A 13,055-nucleotide genomic window follows, 5' to 3' on the forward strand; every position below is an offset into this window, starting at 1 on the left:
ATTAAAAAAAAAATTACCGCAGCTTGCACTAGGGGTGCAAGGCTGGATAAACAGCAGAGCTGGCGGCCTCTCCACCTTCGTCGGAGACTCGGCTGTTGCACCTCACATGGGCTTCCGAACTTGCCGCTGAAAGTTCTTCATGACTGGCAGGTCCGGATCGTTTTCCCCGCAGCCTTTCACATCTATTCCCACGTGGAACGCATTAGCACGCACCAGAGCCCGCGACAACCAGCTTCGCGAGCTCGGCGTCCGTAGTGCGAACTCGGCGTCCGTGCTCCCAAATTCAGGCGCGAACGTATGTGAAGTGGTGAGTAGAAGACCACGCGATACATCCCGCCACCAACGCTGGGCTGCGTGTCCTCGAATGCCGAGCTGGCCGACGCCTGCGCTCCTCACGAGGCGCACGCTCACGCGCACTCGGTCTTCATTCTTGGTATTTTTTTGTGGTAACACTATACGGCGGAACTAAAAGCTTAAACAGCTCTGCTGTTATAAGAAACAAGTCTTTTCCCCCCCCACGTCCTAAAAATATCTCCAGCTGAGGCTTAAGAATAACTTCACTACCTATTTCGACATCCTTTTTGTTCAAAAGAAAAGAGAAAAGCCTGTATTGGTAAGGAGGGCTCCAGGCCTGTAGGGGAACGAACGGGGTTTAAGGATGGGGTAAGATGAAGTCTGCTGTAGAAGATGATGTGGTCTCTAAGATGAGGTAGGCTCTAAGATGAAGTGGGCGGTAGTCTTTTGGATGTCGTTTCAAGAAAAGGAGAGCAGAGCTGTCGTTCTCTCGAGCAAGACCGCTTAATAGTCCGAATAGCGATATCAGATGAAGGGTGGGGCTGTCCACGGAATCAGAATTTGCAGGTATCGTGGGATCTTAGTAAAGCATGTTGTTGGGCAAGTTGGGGTTGCATAGTTACAGGGGAAAAAAATGCGCAAATGGATGGGACGGATGAAGAAGGACAACAATACAGGCGCAGTCTTGTTGTTTGCGCCTGTCTTGTTTGCGCCTGTCAGTTGCGCCTGTCTTGTTGTCCTTCTTCATCCGTCCCATCCATTTGCGCATTTTTTCCCCCTGTAACTATCGTGGGATCGTTGGGGGGGGGGGGGAGGGGGGGGAGAAAATTTTATAGCGATCCAATTCGGGGCAAAGCAAATGTGATGGTGCAGGTAAGAATTGGTAGGGGAACGTTACTGCGGGCAGTGTGCTGTGCTAGGGGAAACAAAAGGCATCCAGAAATTTCAATATACGCGGCCCTTATACTGTGTTCTGAATTTTAAAGAATTTTGCTTTAGCATGCCTGTGTACCATGTAGCAGAAATTTTCTATCGCCAGACCAAAAACGAAATCCCTTTAATCCATTTGATGGGCAAATATATGCACAGCTGGCAACCAAAATTCAAACAGTTTTTTAGGCTGTCACGGAAAGGCTGGGGCCGCTTCCTTTCGCGGATAAGAAAAGAACAGTGGAAATAGAATTGACTTAGTTTTGATCTGCCGGAGGCGAACATTTGAAAGCAATACAACCTCTAAACTGATTTGAAAAACGCAGTGACGCATAATACGCACCGTTATTTGTAGCTACGTAACATGCCTGGCGGGGAAGAGGGGCCAGCAAAATGATGCGCTGCCCTCCCATAACGCACCTCACATAGCACCATCCTTCATGTAATTGCACAACTACTAGCAGTACATCATTTTCAGTGGCGCCACTGATGGGGCGGATAGATTGTTGCGGCCTTTGTTGTTAAAAAGATTTTATTTGAGCCTGGCTATGTTATACCGTAGTTTCTCATTCTAGGAAACCACGTGACGACCATGCTCACACTTTCTTCTACTTCTTATTCTCCATTTGGTAATGGAACGTACCCACTGAAGGGGATTGGCTAAGGTTTGAGGTTTGTCAAATAATTCAAAAAAGTGTTCTTTAGAATTGGAAACTAATGATAAAAAAACTACACTTCTTGGGGGTGGGGCCAGATAAATGGTTGTACCAATCCGCTAGCATATAAGTCTTCCGGTAGCCATGATGAATTCGTGAAGGAGGAAGTAAATTTCTTTGCTTGCTTTGCCAAGGCAGCTAGCACCGAATGAAAAAAGAACTGAACTTTTTAGTCCAAGTCTAAGGCGTTCTTCCCCTTCATCATCTTCTTCATCATCACCATCGTCATCATCGTCAGCGCTGGAGACCAGAAGTTTAGACAAAAGTTTGTTTTTATCATGGAAGGAACATACACGGGCTGTCAGCGATCGTAATGTTAAGATAAATGGACCATTAAATGCGGTCTGAGAAATTTTAGGGTAAACGAGCAGGCCGGCTGGGGAAAAAAAAATGCAAAGCCTTAATGCTAAAAGGAACGCCACTGTGGGGCCCCCGAACACACGTCATGCGACGACGAAGAAGAAGACGTTCGTGTGCACTTTGCGAACCTGAAACGCCTCCGGTGTGCTATTATGCTTTCTTTGAGCTTTTTCAAGGTGCTCCTGTAAGTGTGTTCATTATTATGTCATTTACTTTGGGTAAAATCGCTTTCTGGCGTATTTCCACATTTAAAGTCTTTCCGTGCTAAAAGCTTAACAATTGGTGCTATACGCGTGGATCAGGTTCTGATTACTGTCCGATTTAAACTTCGATTTCTAATTCCTGTCATATTGAATATATACATTCGAAGTCGATCAGCGTATTGACACCTTAACCGCCGCGGTGGCTCATTGGCTAAGGCGCTGTGCTGCTGAGTACGAGGACGCAGGTTCGATTCCCGGCCGCGGCGGTCGCTTTTCGGATGGAGGCGAAAAGCATAAATGCCCGTGTGTACGAGATTTCGACGCATGTTAAAGATCCTCAGGTGGTCAAAATCAACCCGGAGCCCTCCACTACGGCGCGCCTCATCGCCTGCGTTGCGTTGACGCGTTATATCTTACACTCACTCACTCACTCACTCACTCACTCACTCACTCACTCACTCACTCACTCACTCACTCACTCACTCACTCACTCACTCACTCACTCACTCACTCACTCACTCACTCACTCACTCACTGCGGCATTTGTTCAATAAATCAATCAATCAATCAATCAATCAAGCGATTCACACCCTCCCCCATGACCTACCCCACCCCTCCCACTCCTCAACCAACCACCACCTATTTTATCCGGTCTGCCAACAACGCTGGGACATATTTATGAAACGAAATAGGTCGAAATGTGTTCTTTTAAATGCAAATCCCTCTGTACTGTAAACATCGTTCCGCGTTAGACAAAATATTGGTTAGTTATAAAACAGCCTCATCCTTCGAGGAAGAAAAAATTGGGCCCATCTCCCCGCGAGGGGGACTCGAGTAAATGCGTCGCATAGGGGGTGGGTGTATTGCGTTAACGTTTAGTGTTTGGGGAGTTGGTGGTAGTGAATGCATTGTATCAGCAGCTTCTTGACGTAGTTTGAATGAGTCAAGGGTATAAGGCGCGTTCGTAGCCTCCCATTCTGTATCGGCTTTGTGGCGCAGTGGGTAGAGCACCATGTACATTGCGTTCCGCCCGCAGGGTCGAGGGATCGAAACCAGGTGCCGGATAGTATTTTTTTTTATATAGTGTAGGGGGAGGGGTGCGGACTACGACTACGGACGTCAACGCGGGTGACATCGTGAGTTACTGAAATGCTCTGCATTTAAAAGTTGTTAATTGTCCCGATGGTTCCTTTGAAACTACTATCGTTGGCCGGCGTCAGCTACGTGCAGCGTGCGGTGGCTGCGTGGTCCGTGCGTCCGCGTGTCAAAGAAACGATGTGTAGTCTTTGCTCGTTGTTTGCAGCGAAGCGCGAAAAGCCAGATAGTTATATTTGGATGTGCTCTGAATACACGTAAGCAAGTCATGTCTACGCGGCCTTTGGGGTCGGAAAGTATGCGTCAGCGGATGTCGCGTCGCGGTTGCTGGCAGTGATAAATCGTTATTCCATGCCACGCCAAAGCGTACGTCTGCCGTTTGCGCTACCGCCGCCAGCTTTATGGGTTCCCGCAGCTAAACTTTCTCGCTGCTTTTTTTACATCGTCATCCCGTCGGTGTGGGTTTCGTTTGCCTTTACCTTCGCTTATTTTTTCCCCAGTACAGGAAAAAACAGGAGCAGTAATTGCGAAATGCGCAGTCTGACAGACTAATTCTAGCCTAAGTGTCAAATGACATCCGGTGGCATGCATATGCAGCCTTTGTGATAGATAGCATGCGGCCCACAGGGTATGCCGCCATGCTGAATAGCTCCCCCGAACGCGTTTAATGGCCCCCCATAAATATCAATACTCTTGCCTCTGCTGACGCGCAAAAGTGTTTGCACCTAATTTTACTACGAGACATTAACCATTAACGGACATTGAGCGAAAAAGACAACGTCGGTGTTAGTATCAGCTAAGTGGCTCCTAGACCATGAGTCTCTGAAGCGCTCCATAGCGCGAGGCGTTCCATAACACGCACTTTAACGAGACAGTCGCGAAGGAATGAATGAAAGCTTTATTCTATGTATATATTGCCGGTATAGGTCCCCTCTGTTCACGGAACCTCTATGTTGCCTGCCGTGGCTCCCTAGGCGGCGTCGTAGTCCTGCGTGGACTGCGTTGGGTCCTTGTCGGGTGCTTGTAGATGTCCCTTGCGGTGGCGTTCCAGGTGGTGCTTGATGAAAGCGGTGAGGGTGGTTTGGTCTTCCCGTGACGAGAGTCCCACAATGGTTTCTTCCCCCGGTCCCTTGTTACACTTGCCGAATTGGTGACGCTGGTCCAGCACTCCCAGGCGTTTCGAGCACTGTGGGAGTGCATGGTCTTCCTCGGTAAAGGGCCATTCTTGCTGGGGTTAGGAGGGTACCCGCTTGCCCCTGCCTCAGTAGGCCTGTTCTTCTTTTGTTAGATGTGTGCGTGGTTCAGGGTAAGCTTCCGGGTTGTGTCGTAGATCTTTCAGAGTGGTGGGGTTTGGTGAGATGGGATCTCTCTGGGGTTGGATGCGGTTACAGGGAGCCCGGAGTGCGGTTTCGCGGGCGAGTTGGTTTGCTCTTTCGTTACCCTGCATCCCGACATGACCAGGTACCCAGTAGAGCCTGATCTTTCCTTTTATCTCTTCATAAAGCGTGCGTGCTGGGGGGGGGGGGGGGGGGGGGGCGTGTTCGATTGTAGAGGATGCGTGAACCGATCACGCAAACTCCAACTCTAGAATCAATTCAAACCGCCATAGCAGCACTCACAACCCCCATGCAAGACATAAAACGAGAAGACTCTCACCTAAAGCAGAAACAAATCCAGTTGGAGGCTATGCTAACATCCATACAGAAACAAGAAGAAATCAACGACAACTTCAGGCAGTAGCGAGAGATGGCCGCCCACGCCAGCAGACAGCACGCATGTGAGGTAAGGGAGCAGGAGAATGGAGCCAAGCGAGCGAATTAACAGGCAGCGATACCGACCATCATCAACTCCCGCAATTCACAACGACAGGAACCAGCAGTGGCGTAAAGCGGAGGAGACAGATCGAAGCCATTCGAAAGCGTAAGGCGGAAGTACATCGCTAAGCAAATCGCCGCAAGCCGCAAGAGGACGAAGCCCTTCGAGAACGCGGGGCGGAAGAAAGTCGTCTCAGATATACGACTGGACATATATTCAACTGGACATTGATGCTTTCGCATTCGGTACCGTTGCGAAGGGGCCAGATGTTCTCAGTGTTTTCTGTATTTCTTGTTCGGGGTAGACAGGTACATTCTACTTTCCTAGTTAAGAAAGCTGTGGGTCTAGAAACCTCGGGACGCGGAGGATTCGCGACCGCCCCAGGCGGGCCTTGGTCCCCTTCAGGCGGCCCGTACTCCCTGGCTGGCGTGGAGTCGGCTCCGGTACGTAGTACCCGAACCATGTTTTGGGCCTTGCTCGTAAAATCGCTAAATTTCCGACTCACAAAGCAGACAGACTCTGTTCACTCAAGAGGAAAGCACCCGGTAAACAACGGGTACCAGAGCACACCAGTCCATTCGAGACCCATGAACCTGTGAAATCACATGAATGAGGATTGTAGCTTATAGGGATGGCCGAATACCTTGTTAGAGAAGGGATTACGAGAGAACGTTCCGAACTGACGGATATTAACATCATCGTTCTGCGAACGTCAAGGCTGAGAACATTTTCTCAATTAAAAAAAAAGAATGCCGTAAAGAGAGGTGGAGACTCAATTCCGTGTATCATTTCCTGACTAACTCATAAGGGATATTGAAAACGAATTTCGTGGACCACCATCGATCATCACATGAAGTACGCAGGAAACTATAGGATGTTACGGAGTTCCTGCATGGGTGCGTTTTTGGGCTGGGTCAAGAGCTGTTCTGCTGCACTCAGGCGCCGCGACGGGCAAACGCACCGAGATAAGTCTGGCAACATCGCAGAAGTATTAAGTGCAGAGCACTTTATGGGCTCGCCTTGTCGTCGTAGCTCGCTAACGCTCGATGCGACTGCCGGAATCCGGCGGCGCAGCGAGATAACGGACCCAAGTAGAGCCTTTTGTACCGTCGTCAGGGGGTCACGCTGAGGCTTCGAAAGCCACGCGGTATAAATAGCCATAACCGCTCGAACCTCGCGAACCGCTGGCGTTTGTCCTACACCTCCCCGTTGTTTAGCGCAAAGAAAACTGCAGGTACATTTCAGGCAAAATCTATGTATATAACCGGCAGCCACCTCGTTCATTTAGGTAGGAATGCTCGTTGGGTTGGTTTTTACGATAGTAAGCGAAAAAAGCGGCAGCGCAAGAAAAAAAATGGGGTGTGCGAAATGACGCAGAAAGGCTCCAGCCATGCAAGAAAAAAAATGGCGCGTTCGAAATGCCGCAGCAATGCTCCAGCCGTGCAATAAAGAAAATGGCGCGTTCGAAACAGCTGCAGCAAAACAGCTTCAGCATACGAAATTAAAGCAAGCACAAAAAGAACATAACTCCCGCTGGCGCAGTTTAAGGAAGGGGGCGCGCGAGCACTGAGAAGGCGGGAAATTTGAAATGCATTGGGTGGCAGCAGTGAGCGGATGAGGACGCTGCAGCCCAGTATGGCGAATCACTGCTCTGCACTTCCGAAATCTTTCCGACATCTTTCCGACAGTGGAACGCTTTAATTTTTAGGGTTTCTGTATCTGCAAAAAGGACGAAGTCCAGTGTTCTTTCTTTGGCATCTCGTGCTTCCGTGAAAAAATATTTTTAAAAGTCACTTTTGAAATAGTCCATCTTGCGAAGAAAAACAAAGCCGAAGGAATCAGCTGAACAAATGGTGATAACGTATTATGCTCAATCATGATTGGGCTATGAGACGCGCAGTAGTGGAACGACACGGACTAAATTCGCGTCTCTTGTGTTTCAGGTACCGCTCCTGTTGCGTGATTACGAATATCTTCTTCGGCTCTTCCAGAGACAGGAAGCTATGGCTGAAAAGGCTGGCCAAGCTCAAGGTAACTCCTAACACCCTCGCGCGGGGGGGGAGGGGGGTGGGGGGGGGGGGAGTTGGCAGGATGAACTCCAGGAAAGAAGGGGGGGGGAGGTCAGCTTTAGGAGTGGCCAAGAGGGGAGGGGGAGGGATGTCATGTATTGCCAGTTTAGAGGAAATGCTTTTCAGCAGACGCTCGAATGGTGGAGCTATTGGGAACATATGTGCATGCATGGGTGCGCTGAGTGCGCTGAGACTTGTTCTTTATCGTACCCTCTATATATCTTGCAGCTCCAGGTGCTGGCCACGGGCTGCTGCTTCTGCTGCCTCGCCTACGTCATCGTGTCCCCGAACATGCCGGCGGGTTCTGACGCTCTGGATGGGTCCGCAAAATCCAACTCGGCGAGCGCTGTGCAGCGGCGAGTCGGCGTACACTGCCGAAATTGTCCAGGCCCGGAGGCCGTGTTTTGCCATAACTGCTCTCTACCTTTACCGGCATCCATAAAAAGGAACGACCCCGAAAAATCGCTGCCGCAACCGCTGTTCAGCTACGGTTACCTCTCGAACGTATACGAGCCGTGCTACGTCAACGGTGCTAACTCGCCACCCGTACGCTATCTGGTCGCCGTAAACTCGCTGCCCGAGAACTACGCCTCCAGGATGATCCTGCGCAGCAATGCCTTACCCTACAGATTGTATGCCGCAGGGGCGCGGCTAATCTTCTTTCTCGGAAAGCCCCGGAAGCTCAGGCTGAGGGCCATGATTACCATGGAGATCATGAACTTCGGGGATATCGTCGTGGGCGACTATGACGCGACGCCCGAGAACGCGACGCTCACCTCTCTCATGATCCTCAAGTGGAAGACCGAGTTCTGCCCGGAGGCCAAGTTCCTCGTCAAGGTCGATGACCAAGGCAACGTTAACTATAAATTCCTACGAGACTACTACGACTTCTTTTTGCGGCAGTCGAGCGACTTCGAGATGTTCGGCTCGTTCGTGCCGCTCGGCGGCCAGCCCTGCCAGGAGCCTCCACTGGACAGCGACGTGCGCAACTGCACCGGAATCCGCGGATACCTGGTCGGTTGCGCGTACCTCCTGACCTACGACGTCGTCTCGCCCCTCTTGTTCGCCGCCGCAGCGGAGCACGCGCCGACTCCGCCCGAAGACCTGTACGTCACGGGCACGCTCGGCGACAGCGTGAACGCTCGCAAAGCCGACCTGGTGAACTTCGAAGGGTGTTACGTTGGCTACGCCAAGGCCGCAGCCGTCTGCGAGCAGGGCCTTTTTTACTGGCTTATGGACAACTTCCTGGTGGGTTACGCAAAAGTCACTAGCATGGTCAGGAGCTTACTTGCCTGACGTCTGCGCGACTTTATCTGGGTCGTGGCTGTGAACATCTTGCATGCAGTTGAAAACCCCAACTTACCCGTCCCCTGCGGTTTCATCATATGCTGAAAATGAATGCGTATTAAAACAGTTGTTTTTAGTATTGCATCGCAGGGCACTTGTTTCATTGTATAGTCGCTAAGACAGCGGTACGTGACATCAAGACATCATGCCCTCACTAAGGAAACCAAAAATGATTAACTGTGTTGCTTCGAAAAGCTTAAGTTATGCAGCTACAGGTAAAGAAAAACTTCGAACAAGGTAAAAGCACGATTGTGGCCTACGTTTCAGCAAAGAGAACTTGCTTTCGGAAAGCAAGTTCTCTTTGCTGAAACGTAGGCCACAATCGTGCTTTTACCTTGTTCGAAGTTTTTCTTCTCTTGTGTTCTCTAACATCTTCAAAGCAGCTACAGGTAGGCGTACATGGACGTTTCCGTTATTATCTTGTCGTCTGCAACGTAGTTGTGCTATGAAAAAGTGTACAATTATTTGAATTGTATAGGCCAAGGAGCGGCTATATATATATATATATATATATATATATATATATATATATATATATATATATATATATATATATATATAAGGTTAGTAGAGACAGAGACAAACGAGAAAGACGTAGAAAATAAAAATAAGTTTACTGACGTTTCAGGGAGAGGACAAACGTCAGTAAACTTATTTTTATTTTCTACGTCTTTCTCGTTTGTCTCTGTCTCTACTAACCTTATATTTTTCGCGCTCTGTGCGAGTTTTTATCTTTTCAGACTATATATATATATATATATATATATATATATATATATATATATATATATATATATATATATATATATATATATATATATGTGTGTGTGTGTGTGTGTGTGTGTGTGTGTGTGTGTGTGTGTGTGTGTGTGTGTCAACTGCTTCCACCGAATATTCTTACACCGTGACCGAGCCTAACAAACGTTGTGTAAGCAGTATGCATGTAACCGGGACTTGGTGAAGAGTTTCCAGAGAATTAACAAAACCATGCTATCTTGGTTCATTGCAGCGACCAAAACTCATACGCGAACGCGCTTCACGAACTGGAGCCACTGATGTCGAAGTCATATTGACGCAGACAGCGGCAGCAGGAATGGTGGTTTGCAGCGGAAGACAAACACGAGGGATGACCCACATCCACGCGACATCCAAGTCTCAGAAGGGAATCTCAAGGTCTTTATTACGTCTGCGGTTATAATGGGCTGTGGTATGTTCTTGCATGCGGCATAGCCCGGGAAAATTTACTCTCAGTGTCGGTCCGTGCGTCCGCTTGCCCCGGAACAGTGGGAGGGAAACTTGCCAGACGAGGCCCCATAATTTTTATTCAGTATAAATGACATGCAGATATCGAAATTACTTAATTACGGTAGATCTCCAGTTGTACTTAACGTGTTTCCGTGCTGCGAGTATACTATCTGCAGCAGCAATACAAATTCGTAGTATAACGCATTGTCACTACGGAACAATGACTAATACCGAGATCATAACCCTTTAAGCACTGATTTTTTATTTCGAGCAAAATAAGGTTTTCCGTGTGTTTTCCTAAATTTTAGGGCCCCGTAAGGCCACAAACAAAAAGGTTGAGCTGCTAGTGAAATTCATTAACTGATGTATTATGAGGCAATTATGTAGGACATCTGGGGAATAAAACTTTTGTTGAGCAGAAACATCTTTTTCGCATGTTTTCCAAAATTTTGTGACCACATGAGCCTACAACCAAAAAATGAGCTTCACAGTGCAGGGATTTATAGGTTTACAAGCGTGGGAATAAAACTATGACCTCTGTTATTTTGCCTCAAATTCACAATTTAGCGTTTACCGGAGCTCGTCCAGCTCGCGCTAGAACGCAACGTTAGTGCTATTTATCGAAATAGACCCCCTTTAAGAACAATTACTCAGAAAACTAGCAGTTTTGGTTTCGTCCGTTATGCGCTATGGCCTCGTGCGCTGTTATGGTGGCGCCATGATGGGCTGCGTTCAGCGGCATCTCGCTAGAAACGAAGGCGTATGTTCTGAATTCCGCGAGAAGACGACGTCCCGAAGCATGAAATTCAGCGCAGTACGATTATCAGTAAGAGAAAGAACGAGTGACCACTATTATGTTGCAATGTGATGCGAACAGCCAAACGGTACTTTAATAAACAGAAAATGGTTCGCAAGGGCGACAAGAAAGCGATTCATCATACCAAAACCAGTTGCAGACAAGCGCGTGATTGTTTCTGCGCGTGTGCGCGTGTCGCCTACTGGAAGCGATATTGTGTGTGAGAGAGTAGGTGCGATCGCTTTACCAATCCAGAAACTCCTGTCCTGTGGGGCCCCGGGCCCACGCGAGGGCATTCAGTGACGGCGGCGTCCCAATGGCGCTGGAAACGTTTTCATTTGTTCAGCTTTAGGTCGTGGTCAAGGCATAACTAACATAACTGGTATCACCTATCAGTTGGCGCATTACTTATTGAAAAGAACACCGGCGACGCGACTTTCACGGTGGTTGTAGAAGCGAATTTCTCCCGTGTAATCTCCACTGTGAGTTGTCGGTGCCAGGAGTGTTCATCGTGTGTGTGAAATCGCGGCGAAACGTTCGTGCGTATATTGCGACACCAAGGATATAGGGGGTCAAGAGCCGGAACATTCAGGTCTGTAGAGGCAGGTATTTGAAAACACAACTGCGCAGCAAAACGCTACCTAAAACTGCTGAAACTACGATGAGTGTTCGTTGGATGGGCTCAGAAAAATATCTCTTTACTCTTTTTTTTAAATGCTTTCATATATTTATAAACGCGTCCTTAACATGCAAGTATTTGTGGACGTAGATGCGTGTGGAGAAGCTTTCCTGAAAGCCTCTAAACGTTTTTTTATCTTGTTGTTTACCCTTGTATCGCTTGACATAGTCACGTGCACGGACATAGTAGAGCGTGCAGAGGGAGCTATAATTTTGTACAAACGGTTCCTCTCGAATTCGTAGTGCCGATAAAAAAAGGCCATTTGAAATAATGGAGATTGTTTCATGGCTGACAGAGTTGTACAGAGGGCAACGCCCTTGTCTATAACACGGGTTTCGTACTTATAGCCTTATCTTGCCTCGTGCGAAAAACATTTGAAGAAAACTATTGTGTCATTCTTAAGTCTTGACCATATATTTTTACCTCAACGTCTTTAGTGACAAGTTTGAGTCCGCAGTTTTGAGAGGTAACCAGTCAAAGTTGAACTAAATGTTATAGACAAGGGTGTTGCGCACTGTGCGTTATCTTCATGTAACTACATGCCAGCGTAAGTAGTTGTGCTCGTTCGTCTTTGGCAGCAAAAATATTTCGCGCAACAAGCTCCACTCGATCTCGTTTCCTTGTACCTGCTGTGCAGAAACTCAAACTACAAGTTGTACAGGACCGTATGTTTGAGATATTTGAGAGTCATGTCAATAAAATTGTTGATAGGAGTCTCCGAATTGTGGCTGGTGTCCATCTGTTTATTGTTGTGCCGCTGTGTAGCGTTATTTCTGTGTTCTTATTACGGCTATCCTAATATTTTCCTGGCATGGCATTTTTTCTCAGCGGGTGTACGCCAAGTGGCGTGCAGATACGCAAATGCAACATTGGTTCTGTTTTTTTTTTATTTCTTCTCGGGTACCATGTGCTTTGTGCATATCGGCGTCGCAAGCAGCTGATCCGTGCATGTTTATTTTACTTTGGAAAAAACTACGCCGCCGCTACCAGGTGGCGCCACGTGTTTACTTGAAAAAAAAAAAAGGAAAAACAACTAAAAAACAACTAACGAAGCAGTACAGGGAGATATCGGCCGGGCGTCGTTTGAAGTTTGAGAAGCACAGAGTAAAATATGTTTTGAGATGAGGTTGAGAGAAATGGTTCAAAGAAGGTGGGCAGCTAAGGTTTTTGGGTACCTATACTTGAAAAGCGTGGACACGCAGTGGTTAAGGAAGACTAGACGGCTAACGAGGAAATACGGAAAGAACACTGGACAATCCAAAACAGCCAAGGAAACCAAAAAAGAGGCAAGGCAGATTGAAACGAATAAATGGAGAGAAAAAATGGAAGCTAAAGCGTCGTTAGAGATGTACAGGGCTGAGAAATTGAACATCATAAAGGAAAATTTCTACGATAATCCCCAGAGCAGGGCAGTGCTTTGCTTTTTGATGCTAGAGCAGGTTGCTTGCGAACTAAGAGATTTGTGGGGAAGTATTCACAAAATGATGGGGTATGCGTGGTTGGCGG

This window comes from Haemaphysalis longicornis, unplaced genomic scaffold, assembly GCF_048455015.1.
Source record: "Haemaphysalis longicornis isolate Haplotype H1 unplaced genomic scaffold, Haemaphysalis longicornis Haplotype H1 scaffold_4, whole genome shotgun sequence".
NCBI lineage: Eukaryota > Metazoa > Arthropoda > Arachnida > Ixodida > Ixodidae > Haemaphysalis > Haemaphysalis longicornis.